The sequence below is a fragment of the Neomonachus schauinslandi genome, chromosome 4 (genome assembly GCF_002201575.2).
Source record: "Neomonachus schauinslandi chromosome 4, ASM220157v2, whole genome shotgun sequence".
NCBI lineage: Eukaryota > Metazoa > Chordata > Mammalia > Carnivora > Phocidae > Neomonachus > Neomonachus schauinslandi.
Genome location: NC_058406.1, coordinates 162,752,836 through 162,767,029, shown reverse-complemented (window position 1 = coordinate 162,767,029; position 14,194 = coordinate 162,752,836). Strand labels below are relative to the sequence as shown.

The 14,194-nt window shown below is 35.0% G+C and overlaps 1 protein-coding gene and 1 pseudogene across 3 annotated transcripts in view; one reads left to right on the top strand and one right to left on the bottom strand.

The window, feature by feature from the left end:
• Nucleotides 1-14,194, top strand: part of CSMD3 (CUB and Sushi multiple domains 3) — a 1,204,765-nt gene that overhangs the window by 190,045 nt on the left and 1,000,526 nt on the right. The gene's annotated exons all lie outside the window — the stretch shown is intronic.
• Nucleotides 2,275-3,202, bottom strand: LOC110578830 (annotated as a pseudogene).

Below are 14,194 nucleotides of genomic sequence, written 5' to 3'. Positions count from 1 at the left end.
GCTTAGTAGCCATGAAGAAGAAATAGGAAATAAAGTCAAGGCAATTAAAAATGAAATGTGTTCAGATGAGAAATTTATCAAATGAAATCTTTCAAATACGAGTTTTTTAATGTAAGAAGAGAGAATTTATCTATATGAATTTCTTTTCATTATGAGTTAGAGAAAAATTTGACATATGAAAACATAGATGGTATATTTTGATTTATATTGGATAGTACACAGCCTTCTTATAATGTAAATAAGAATTCCCAATTTATTAATTTCTGGAAATTTTGTTTCTTTATATTTCTTTAATTTTAAAGCGATTTATCTGTGTGTAGTTTCAAAGGCTCCACATTATTAATTTTTTGCTTCTTCACATGTATTTATTTATTAGTTTGTTTCAAGGTTTTATTTAAATTCTAATTAATTAACATATAGTGTAATATTAGTTTTAGGAGTAGAATTTAGTGATTTGTCACTTACATATAACACCCAGTGCTCATCACAAGGGCCCTCCTTAATACCCCTCACCCATGTAGACCATCCCCCTGCCTGCCTCCTCTTCAGCAACCCTTAGTTTGTTCTCTATAGCTAAGAGTCTGTTTCATGGTTTGCCTCTCTCTCTCTTTTTTCCCCCATGTTCATCTGTTTTGTGCCTTAAATTCCACATACGAGTAAAATAATCTGTTGTTTGTCTTTCTTTGACTTATTTCGCTTAACATAATATACTCTAGCTCCATCCATGCCTTTGCAAAAGGTAAGATATCATTCTTTTTGATGGCTGAGTAATATTCCATTATCTCTCCCTCTCTCTCTCTCTCTCCCTCTCTCTCTCACTGCTTCTTTCTCTATTCATCAGTCTAAATGGACACTTGGGCGCTTTCCATAATTTGGTTATTGTTGATAATGCTGCTATAAACATTGGGGTGCCTGTGTCCCTTCAAATCAGTATTTTTGTATCTTTTGGGTAAATAACCTAGTAGTGCAATTGCTGGATCTTAAGGTAGTTCTATTTTTAACTTTTTGAGGAATTTCCATACTGTTTTCCAGAGTGGCTGCACCAGTTTGTATTCCCACCAACAGTGTAAATGGGTTCTCCTTTTTCTGCATCCTCACCAACACCTATTGTTTCCTATGTTGTTTATCATGATGAAGTCCCACTAGTTCATTTTTGCTTTTGTTTCCCTTGCCTCAGGAGACGTGTCTAGTAAGAAGTTTCTCTGGCTAATGTCAAAGAGGTTGCTGCCTATGTTCTCTAGGGTTTTGATTGTTTCCTGTCTCACATTTAGGTTCTTTCATCCATTTTGAATATAGTTTTGTGTATGACATAAGAAAATGGTCCAGTTTCATTCTTCTGCATGTTGCTGTCCAGTTTTCCAAGCACCATTTGTTGAAGAGACTATTTTTTTTTTCATTGGATATTTTTTCCTGCTTTGTTGAAGATGAGTTGGACCATATGGTTGTGGTTCATTTCTGGGTTTTCTATTCTGTGTCATTGATCTATGTCTCTGTTTTTGTGCCCCTACCATACTGTCCTTATGACCAAAGCTTGGTAATATAGCTTGAAGTCCAGAATTGTGATGTCTCCTAGTTTGCTTTTCTTTTTCTTGAAAGAAATTGCTGTGTCTATTCAAAAGTCTTTTGTGGTTCCATACAAATTTTAGGATTGTGTGTTCTAGCACTGTGAAAAATGCAGGTGGTATTTTTATTTATTTTTATTTTTTTATCTTTTTTAAGGGTAAAGTGGGTATTTTATTTAATTGTACTTAAACCTATAAACTACCAATCAGCCAAACTTGTACTATTATCATGATACATTAAAATACAAAACATCTTTCTACAAATACTAGAATAATGAACAAATGAACAGTTCTAGTAAAACATCACAAGGGACAGAGGAAATCAATGAAGCACATTATAGCTTAACCCTTCACCATTAACAATTGAGGTTATTAACAAGAAAAGCCTCACACTCTCGGAAAATACAAATTATCCTTCATCACACGTCTTTGTATCTTCACTTCCTATTCTTGAGGTTAGATTCTAGAGTCTAAAGATATCACATTAGGATTGTATCTAGTTATCTATAGCCAGAAACACCTTTTATCATGTTGTCCATAGCAGCCAATGCTACTGAAACCTCTTTGACTCCAATCGTACCCCCTCAATGGACACAATAAGAATAAAGGGAAACAGAATATCGAGGCAGAGATATATGGGACCCTAAAAGACAAAGCCTGTGAGAAGTAATACAGCCACTGCCCAAATTGAGATCAAATAATATACTCATCATCACACATCTTCAGGCTGTATGTTCACAGAGTAATTTGGGAACAAATCCATTATTTGCTGGGTACTACAATACTTAGCAGGTTGTTGTATTTTGCCTTTCCCCAAAAGTTTCTAAGATGGACTCCAAATCGCTGAAGGAATTTTGCTGGAACTGGATCTGGGGCTGCTGGGATTCCTCTCCACAGTTCTGGAGCTGATTGTTCCAGGCTTGGGGGCACCAGGTCTGACTGGTTCAGGAATAGTTGCTCCCAGACTGGCCGTTCCAGGAGTGGTTGCTCCAAGATTGGCTGTTCCAGGTCTGGTTGCTCCAGTTTGGGTTATTCCAGGTCTGGTTGCTCCATATTGGAAGGTTTCTGGAAGTGTTCCTCAGGTATCCCTGGTGGTAGGAATAGAAGCCTGGGTATTCTGCGGTTGCTGTGCTGTTCTGAGTCACACTCTTGCTCTCCTTTGGCCAATGGTTTTTCTGCCACCTCTTACATTTCATTCTCTGGTTCTGGAACCAGGTCTTCACCTGCTTATAGCTAAGGTTCAGAATGTTGGAAAGTTCTTGCATCTGCTGGAGACTGAAGTATTTCTGTCTCTGAAATTGATCATTGAGGACATAGAGTTGGGTCTGAGAGAACACAGTCCTGATCTTCTGTTTCTTGCCCTGGGCCATATCTTCCTTCCTCACTGTTCTCTCCTCTCCAGAAATGGGTGGTAGTTTTACCCTGGGACTGGTGGAGGAGTTGGGTCTGTCCTGAGCAAGCAGATCCATGGAGGAAGGAAGAGGAGAGACGGTCTCTGCGTGGGGTGTCTCAGCAGATGACATTCGCAGGGATGCATAATTTTCTTCAGGCCCATAAATCTCAGGCATTAGAGAAGAGTCCCTAGAACTGGGTGCTTCGGGGCCAGGTGGGCATTGGGGCAGAGCTGGATCTGCACTCATGTTGGTGAGTTGAGGGTAGATGGGGGGTGGGGGGTGTGAAGAGCGAGACTGTAAGAAAGGCCCAGGCTTATGGATCTAGGTGGAATTGCTGAGAGGAGTAGGAAGACCTCCAGATGTTAAGAGTCTGAGAAAGACAGGATGAAGTTGGTCACCACTGCAATAGTAAGAGACAACCAGCCCAATGGAGCCAAAGGTGAAGATTTTGGAACGCAGGTGGTATTTTTAAAGGGGTTGCTTTAACTGTGTAGATTGCTTTGGGTACTATGGACATTTTAACAATATTTGTTCTTCCAATCCATGAGCATAGAATGTTTTTCCATTTCTTTGTGTCATCTTCAGTTTCTTTCATGAGTTTTTTATAGTTTTTGGAGTACAAGTCTTTCACCTTTTTGGTTAGGTTTGTTCCTAGGTATCTTATGGTTTTTAGTGCAATTGTAAATAAGATCAGTTCCTTGATTTCTCTTTCTGCTGCTTCATTATTGTATAGAAATGCAACAGATATCTGTAAGTTGATTTTGTATCCTGTGACTTTACTGAATTCATGTATCAGTTCTAGCATTTTTGGTGGAGTCTTTTGGGTTTTCTACATAGAGTACCATATCATCTGTGAACAGATAAAGTTTGACTTTTTCCTTGCCAATTTGGATGCCTTTTATTTCTTTTGGTTGTCTGATTGTTGAGGCTAGGATCTCCAGTACTATGTTAAACAATGGTGAGCGTGGACATCACTATCTTGTTTCTGACCATAGAAGAAAAGCTCTCAATTTTCTCCCATTGAGGATTATGTTGGCTGTGGGTCTTTTGTATATGATCTTTATGATGTCGGGCTACATTCTCTCTATCCCTACTTTGTTGAAGGCTTTTATCAAGAATGGATGCTGTACTTTGTCAATGCATCTTGCAATCCAACTCTTTCTGCATCTACTGAGAGGGTCATATGGTTCTTATCCTTTCTTTCATTAGTGCGGTGTATCACATTGATTGATTTGTGAATATTGAACCACACTTGCAGCCCAGGAATAAATCCCACTTGACTGTGGTACTGTTGGATTCAACTTGCTGTACTTTGTTGAGAATTTTTGCATACATTATTAATTTAATTTAAGAAATAGTCTGAAAGACTGTTGGATTACATTTTAATTATTTTTAAATTATTTAATTATGACCATGTATTATTTCATTGTGCTCTCTTGAGTCAAACTGATATAATTTTATTTAAAATAGAAAATATGCTAACAATATTAGTAACTCAAATTTTATATTTTTCTAATAAACCATGTACGTCGTTTTACCAGAAATTGATTACAAAAATACTGAAGTATGTTTATCACGCAAACTAAATTTTTTCATGGAGGTCTACTTCAAATTTGTATTAATTTGTATTTTTTTTTGTTCAAAAAATTTATTTATTTGAGAGAGAGCAAGCGAGTTTGAGAAGGGAGGACAGAGGGAGAGGGAGAGGAAGAGAATGTCCAGGAGACCCCCTGCTGAGGCCCGAGTGGAGGCACAGCTCAATCCCAGGACCCTGAGATCATGACCTGAGCCTAAACCAGGAGTCCTATGTTTAATTGACTGAGCCACTTAAGTGCCCCTAAAATTTTTTTAAATTAACTAATTAATTGTTTTTTTTTTTAGTAATCTCTACATCCAACCTGAGGCTCAAACTCATGACCCTGAGATCAAGAGTTGCATGCTCTTTTTTGACTGAGCCAGCCAGGCACCCCAAATTGTCATTTTAGACTCAATGTCCATCTGAAATTGATAAATGAAATTTATCATAGTACATGACCAGTTAAAAACTTGGAGTGTGAAACTCAGTACTACCTCATATGCTTCATTCTATATAAACATATATGACAGACATTGATAACAGCAGTTTTAAATAAATCCTAAAGATTTACATGACTTGAATCCTTTACATCTATTTTGATTTTTCATGTTAACATGTCCGTTAAATAGTCTTTATTATTCTCTTCACATTTTTTGCCAGTTGACAAAAAAATTGTTTGAAATACACTTTGCAAATGTGCTATAACACTACTGTATTAAGAAAAATAAATACAAATCTAAATTGATGTGATTTTACTAGATATTTGAATGAATCTTAGGATCAACAAAAGTTCTCCAAAGCATTTCTGGGGAAGTGTGTATCAACAATCCTTCAATTATTATGGAGGATTGCATAATAACATTAGAGTAGAAATATAAAATATTTATCACTACAGAGAAATGCTAGAATACTCTTTATTGTAAAATTACTTATATTTACTAAGAAATCTTAATTACATGATGTAAAAAATAATATTGTAATGATGTAAATGTTTATAAATGTAAATGTAATGAATGATTAGAAAAAAGTAAATTATATTGCTAGAGTAAACCAATTCCATTGTTTACTAATTATGTGTTAATGAAAAATCCTTTGACTTAGGCCATGGAACAAAAGTTTGTTAGAATTTAAAGATTGAAAAGGAGGGTAATTCTGACTCAGTTCAGGGTTTCCCACCTTTGGGGTATATGGCTCTATGTATGTGTGAAATTAGGAACACGATGGAACCTTGGTAGGACAAACCCTCTACTTGTAGAGTTTTTTGTCAGTGTTGTTTGTTGGTTTGTTTTACTTTGTGACTTTTTTTCTGCAATTGTCTGCTGTGCCATGTATCACCAACTCTTTTCTAATAAATCTGTCTCATTATTTTCCATAAAGGGATATAGTATTAGTTCTCCTCTTAGATAAACAAAAACAAACACATAAACTTCTCGTGGTGCTGCTTTACCTTCAGGCTTTGCTGCATTTCTTTGGTACTCCTTTCATAAAAATTTCTCACAAAGTTGTCTATATGTTCTTTGGTCACCTTCTTCACTTTTAATCTCACCTTTTCAAATGTGCTTTGATTAGGGCCTTGCTTCCACCATTCAGTTGAATCTATTACTGTTAAGGTCACCAGTAGTAGAAACATGGTGAGATTTAAAGGTCAGTTCCCAAATTATTCTTCCTTTCTTTAGCATTGAACACATCCTGCTTATCAGCTCTCCTTAAAACATTTTCTTTGCTTGCTTGCCTGGATGCCCTCTTTTCCCATTGATTTCTCCCTAACATACCTTCATTCTTTAGACCCCTGGGGAGGTTCTCCTGCTTTTCACTTGTAGATACTGGGCTACTACAGGGCTCAGTCTTTGGCCCTCATCTCTGTCTATACCCATTTCTATGAGATCCAATTTCTCTAGTGTCTGAAAGAAGCACAGATTCTCTGAAGATACTTAATCATTTAGGCATTTCTGTGGAGCAGTCAGAAAACCTCAAGGGCATGAAGAATAAATGTTTGTTCTTCAGGCTTCAGAAAGGGTTGGTTTGGTTACTCTGGTGATCTAGGCTGAACTCACTCATGTTTGTCCCTGTTGGTTAACCTTGTTGACATCTATTATCCCAAACTAAGGTTATTTGGCAAAACTCAAGACCCTCATCCACTAACAGGATGTTTTAGACATGTTCTCATGCCCATCACAGAGGTGCAAATGTGTCAAAATGGGAATGGAGGCTCCTTTTCAAGCTCTGCATGATTCAGTCTACTAACATCCCATCGGCTAAAGAGTCACATAAAGAAGCCAACGATCAGATCAGGAGGGCATGACAAAGTTATATGGCAGCGGGCATGTATAAAAGGGGGTGGAATAAAGAAATGGTGACATTGTTGCAATTATCTTAGTATAATTGCTCATTTTATTTTCTAACCTGATGTCTTCCTGAATTCCAGATTGTCTCATCCCCGTGTCTTTCCCAACAAATAAATACTTTAGTGGTTTCAATGGGATTTGGAGTTTGTTGCAGCTAAACTATCCTACTTTTCCTCCTGGCATGTGGTCAAAATTGACATCAATCACTTTTCATAGGTTGAAATAAAAATCAGCTGAAGGTGTTTCTTTACTCCACCTTGTTAGTCTCACTTTTTATTATTAGGAAAAAGTCCCATTCTGCATATTATAAAATTCTTCAATATTTCCAATTGTTGGCTTCTGACAACATTAAATTTTAAGATTTTCTAGTGAGCAGATTATGACTGAGCCTATTGTGCCAGCTTCGACTATAGTGATACCATTAGCTAACTTTGCAGCTGTCACTAGCTCTTGATCTGGGGAAATAATGGGTAAGCATTGATGTGGAGCGTGAAATTCTTTATATTTAAATTATCACAAATCGAAATCTAGTGATAAGAATTTGTAGGATACATCTTAAGTGTCTTATATTCTTTAAGAAAACAAACATTTTGGATGTGCATTATACTTTCCATTGACTTTTTCCCGGTCACGAGTCTATTTTAAAAATATTATATTAGGCACAAATAAAGAATAAAATATTTGTCATTTCATAATCTGAAGTTCACATTTTTACTTCTGCTTCTAGTTTCTTCCTGCAGTTGCTTTTCCTGAAATCTCCTTGTCTCTGGATTCACTAACAGCTTGTGGTATACTCATACAGCACATTTCTCCTTGTTTGGATAATTGCATCTTTTGATATACTTATTTACCACTGTAAAAATTCATGTTAGACAAAGAATCAGAGGCCTAAATAATGACACAGGGTATGCATAAATTAACTGCTTTGTTTCTACTTTAAATTAGTTAATTTATTATCAACACAGTATAATATAAATGATTTTTTAATTATTATTTAATTATATTTATAATATATTTATAATAATTATATAAAAATATATTTATAATAATTAATTATTTAATTAATAATACTTAATTATTATTGTAATTAAGTATTTTTAGGAAACATATTTACAGACAAATATGAGACATGAACATTTCTTAACAGTGATAGTATTTTCAGTTTTAAAATCTCTGTAGTTTCAGTATTTTTTATGGATTTGGAATATACACTGAATTTTTTAAAAAGGTTTTATTTATTTATTTGAGAGAGAGGGAGCATGAGCAGGGATGGGGGGAGGGGCAGAGGGAGAAGCAGGCTCCCCGCTAAGCAGGGAGCCTGAGCAGGGCTCAATCCCAGGACACCGGGATCATGACCTCAGCTGGAGGTAGATTCTTAACCGACTGAGCCACACAGGTTCCCCTAGAATATACACTATTTTAAAAAAATTTTTCTGTTCTTCCCTCGTTAGTAGGACTAAACATGGTAATTGTATAATTTTTTATCCCCACAAAGTAATGATTTCAAGACTAATATACAATGAAGATAATTGTTCCCACTGGTGATCAGATGGTAAAACAAAAAATTGTGATGTTTTAGACTCACCACAAACCAAACACACTCAGATATAAAATAGAAAAAAATGTTGCTTCATCGTTGTTTTACTACAAAATCTTACATTTATAGCTCTTCATAGTTGCTACAGGATACTCACAGAAATATAATCACATATGCTCTTCTTAATTTCCAGTGCAGTAAACATTCTCCATTTCATAACTTTAAAACACACACACATGCACATACATACACACATAAAAAACAAGTGAAGAATCAGAGATCAGGTAAGCTTCAATTGTGCATGATAACAGAGCTATGATCTAAAACATAGTCTCAATCTCGAGTTCAATTCTCTTTCCCATATTTAATGAAGAACCTCAAATATCCACATTTTACATTTACACATTCTAAGATGTTATTGTTGCTCAGCATTTAAGCACTAAAAAAGGGATCACGTCTTTTATCTAATCAATCGTCCTAGAACTCCCAATTGAAAGCATGACCATATATGAAACAAAAAACAAGAAAATCTCATGCTTTTTTACCTTTTCATCTTCATCTCCTGTTCTCCCACTCACATTCTAGAATCCAGACTTCTTGAACTACTCACTTTTCCAAATGTGTAATGCCTTCACTCACTTGGTGTTCAAGCACTTATTCTTGAATGAATATTTGGATGAGTGAGCACATGCATGCCAACTGTGATCCATGACTTCAATATTGTGTGTTGCTAGAAAAGAAATATGATCTGAATTGTTGAATATAAAAAGATGCCTTAAAGTTTCAGGTAAATTATAATTCTTGGGATTTTCACTACAGTTCCATTTTTACTTCTTTATTTTAAAAAAGAAATAAGGAAGTTGTCTCCATTATGACATATAGAAATTCAATTATGACTCCCTCTTTGACGATGGGTACTGTTACTTAATGTTGTAAGGGAATTTCTAAATCCACCCTTAAAAGTCTGGGTGGAATTTAATAGCCTTTCCTATGGCCAAATTCATTTTTATGTTAATGGGGCATTTGGTTGAAACTAATGGCTCCTTAGTCTTCTGTGAATAGAAGGCTGTGATAGCAGCCCTCACAAATGACTTGAATTAGGTGCAATGCTTGTACATTCTAAGCTGTATTTTTAATACCTTTATAAAATTTGGAGTGAATTATGGCGTGCTAGGACTAGCTGTACTCTGGGAACATTTCTAATGCATGTGTATCTAGACTTTTTATAATTGTACTTAATCTTTTGAGTACGGGTTTCATTCTTTTTCCATAAAGGACTAAAATTAAAAAGGATTCTGGAATATTTCCTGTATTCACCTTTAATTCCCCAGTGTGCACTAAGCACCCAGAAAATTTTAGAAGGATGAAATACTAAATTAGGTATATTATTTTCTGATTAGTTGAAAATAGGGACAAAATTTAGAATAGTAAGCTAGTTTTCTGGTTAAAAACGAAGAAAAGAAAATATAATTTATTAACATTTGATTCAATTAAGTTAATTTAAAATTTTTTTTAAGTTTTTATTTTAATCCCCCAGTGCTCATCATGACAAATGTAGTCCATAATCATCATCACATATTTGACCCATCACCCCCACCTCCTCCCTGGCAACCATCAGTTTGTTCTCTAGGGGTCTGTTTCTTGGTTTGTATCTCTTTCTTATTCCTTTGCTTCTTTGCTTTGTTTCTTAAATTCTACATATGAGTGAAATGTATGGTATTTGTCTTTCTCTGACTCACTTATTTCACTTAGCATTATACTCTCCAGCTCCATTCATGTTCTTGCAAATGGCAAGATTTCATTTTTTATAACTGAATAATATTCCATTGTATATATATATATATACCACCACATCTTTAACCATTCATCAATCCATGGATACTTGGGCTGCTTTCCTAACCTGCCTATTGTAAATAAAGCTGCTATAAACATAGGGGTGCATGTATCCCTTTGAATTAGTGTTTTCATATTCTTTGGATAAATACCCAGTAGTGCAATTGCTGAATGGTAGGGTAGTTCCATTTTTAGCTTTGTGAGTTACCTCCAAACTGGTTTCCAGAGTGACTGCCAGCAGTTTTCATTCCCACCAACAGTGCAAGAGGGTTCCTTTTTTTCTACATCCTTACCAACACCTGTTTCTTGTGTTGTTGATTTTAGTCATGCTGACCGGAATGAGTTGATATTGTATTATAGTTTTGATTTGCATTTTCCTGATGATAAGTGATGAGGAGCATCTTTTCATGTGTCTGTTTGCCATCTGGATGTCTTTGGAGAAATGTCTGTTCATGTCTTCTACCCATTTTTAATTGGGTTATATGTTTTTTGGGTGTTGAGTTTTTTTTTTTTTTTTTTTTTTTTTTTTTTTTTTTTTTTATTTTTTTTTTTTTTTTTTTTTTTTTGTTATTTAAAATATTGGTTTTTTTTTTGGGTTTTTTAAAGATTTTATTTATTTATTTGAGAGAGAGAATGACAGACAGAGAGCAGGAGAGGGAGGAGGGTCAGAGGGAGGAGAAGCAGACTCCCCGCCGAGCAGGGAACCCGATGCGGGACTCGATCCCGGGACTCCAGGATCGTGACCTGAGCCGAAGGCAGACGCTCAACCATCTGAGCCATTGGGTGTTGAGTTTTATAAGTTCTTTATATATTTAGGATACTAACCCTTTACCAGATATGTCATTTGCAGATATGTTCTCTCATTCCATAGGTTAACTTTTAGTTTTGTTGATTGTTTCCTTTGGCATGCAGAATCTTTTTATTTTGATGAAGTCCCAATGTTTATTTTTCTTTTGTTTCCCTTGCCTCAGGGGCCCTATCTAGAAAAAAGTTGTTATAGCCCATGTCAGAGAAGTTTCTCTCTGTGCTCTCTTTTAGAATTTTTATGGTCTTAGGTCTCAGATTTGGGTCTGAATTCATCTATTTTGAATTTATTTTTGTTTATGGTATAAGAAAGTGGTCCAGGTTCATTCTTCTGCATGTTGCTGCCCAGTTTTCTCAACACCACTTGTTGAAGAGATTGTTTTTTTCCCACTGGTTAGTCTTTCCTGCTTTGTGGAAGATTAATTGACCATATAATTGTGGGTTTATTTCTGGGTTTTCTACCCTGTTTTATTCAATGTGTCTATTTTTGTGTCAGTACCATACTGTTTTGATTACTACAGCTTTGTAATATAACTTGAAGTCTGGAATTGTAATGCCTCCAGCTTTGCTTTTCTTTTTCAAGATCCCTTTGGCTATTTGGTTTTTTGTTTGTTTGTTTGTTTGTTTGTTTTGTGGTTCTACACAAATCATTTCTTCTAGTTCTATGAAAAATGCTGTAGGTATTTTGATAAGGATTCATTAAATGTGTATTGTTTTCTTTTTTTTTTAAAGATTTTATTTATTTATTTGACAGAGAGAGAGAGCACAAGCAGGGTGAACAGTAGAGAGAGAGGTAGAAGCCGGGTCCCCACCAAGCAGGGAGCCCAATGCGGGACTTGATCCCAGGATTCTGGGATCATGACCTGAGCTGAAGGCAGAGGCTTAACCATCTGAGACACCCAGGGGTCCCAGGATTGTTTTCTTAATTTCTCTTTCTGCTGCTTCATTTTTGGTGTATAGAAATGCAGCAGATTTCTGTAAATTTATTTGTATCCTGCAACTTTATGGAATTCATTTATCAGTTCTGGCAGTTTTTTTGGTACAGTCTTTTGGGTATTTTGTATATAATATCATGTCATCTGCAAATAGTGAAAGTTTTACTTCTTACCTATTTGGATGCCTTTTATTTGTTCTTGTTATCTGATTGCTGTGGCTAGGACTTCCAGTACTATGTTGAATAAAAGTGGTGAGAGTGGACATCCTTGGTTTTTTTTTTCCTGGCCTTAGGGGAAAAGATCATATGGTTCTCATCCTTTCTTTTATTAATGTGGTGTATCACATTCATTGATTTGTGAATACTGAACCACACTTCCAACATGGGAATGAATCCCACTTGATCATGATGATTTTTTTAATGTATTGTTGGATTCAGTTTACCAGTATTTTATTGAAAATTTTTGCATCTATGTTCATCAAAGTTATTGGCCTGTAGTTCTCTTTTTTGTGGTGTTTTTCTCTGGCTTTGGTAACAGCGTAATGCTGGCCTCATAGAATGAAGTTTTCCTTCTCTTTATATTTTTTGGAATAGTTTGAGAAGAATAGGTATTATCTCTTCTTTAAATGTTTGGTAGAATTTGCCTGTGAAGTTATCTGGTCTTGGACTTTTGTCTGCTGGGAGTTTTTTTGTTTTTTTGTTTTTTTTTTTTTACTACTGATTCAATTTCTTTGCTGGTAATCAGTCTGTTCAAATTCTCTTCCTTTCTTCCTGTTTCAGGTTTGGTAGGTTATATTTTTCTAGGAACTTATCCATTTCTTCTAGGTTGTCCAATTTGTTGCCATACAGTTTTTCATAATATTCTCTTATAATTGTTTGTATTTCTGTGGTATTAGATGTTATCTCCTTCTCATTTGTGATCTTACTAATTTGGGTCCTTTTTTTTTTTTTTTTGATAAGTCTAGCTAGAGGTTTATCAATTTTACTGATTTTTTTTTTCAAAGAACCATTTCCTGGTTTCATTGGTTCTATTGTTTTGTTTTGTTTTTAGTTTATATTTCATTTATTTCTTCTCTAATCTTTATATTTTTCCTTCCTTCTGCTGGCTTTAGGCTTTGTTGTTCTTTTTCTAGCCTCTTTTGGTGTAAGCTTAGGTTGTTTGAGATTTTTCTTGCCTCTTTAGGTAAGCCTGTATTGCTATAAACTTCCCTCTTAGAACTGCTTTTTCTGTATCACAAAGGTTTTGAAGTACTGGGTTTTCATTTTCATTTATTTCCATGTACTTTTTAAAGTTTCTTCTTTCATTTCCTGGTTAACCCATTCATTGCTTAGTAGCATGTTATTTAACTTCTATGTATTTGTGTTCTTTCCAGATTTTTTTCTCATGGTTGATTTCTAGTTTCATAGTGTGGTCAGAAAATATGCATGGTATGAATTCAATCTTTTTCAATTTGTTGAGTCTTGTTTTGTGGCCTATATATTCTGAAGAATGTTCCATGTGTACTTGAAAAGAAAGTGTATTCTGCTGTTTTAGGGCGAAGTGTTCTGAATAGCTCTGTTAAATCCATCTATTCCAGTGTGTCATTCAAAGACATTATTTCCTTGTTGATTTTCTTTTTAGATAATCTGTCCATTGATTTAAGTGGGGTGTTAAAGTCCCCTACTATTCTTGTATTATTATCAGTGAATTCCTTTGTATTTGTTATTAATTGTTTTATGTATTTTTGTGCTCCCAAGTTGGGGTCATAAATATTTACAATTATTTTATCTTCTTGTTGGGTGGTCCCCTTTATTACTACATAGCATCCTTCTTTGTCTCTTGTTTTAAAGTCTATTTTTTCCAATATAAGTATTGTGACTCCTGCTTTCTGTTGACATCCATTTGCATGATAGAGGTTTCTCCATCCTCTCACTTTCAATCTGCGGGTGACTTTAGGTCTAAGATGAGTCTCTTGTAGGCAACATATAGATGAGTCTTGTTATTTTATCCATTCTGTCACCTTATGTCTTTTGATTCATGTGTTTAGCCCATTTACATTCAAAGTAATTTTTGATAGATATGCACTTATTGACATTTTATTATTTGTCTTGTGGTTGTTTCTGAAGATTTTCTCTGATCTTTTGTCTTTCTCTCTTTCATCACCTGTTGGTTTTCTTTAGTAATATATTGGATTTCTTTCTCTTTCTCTTTGCATATTTATTAGTGGTT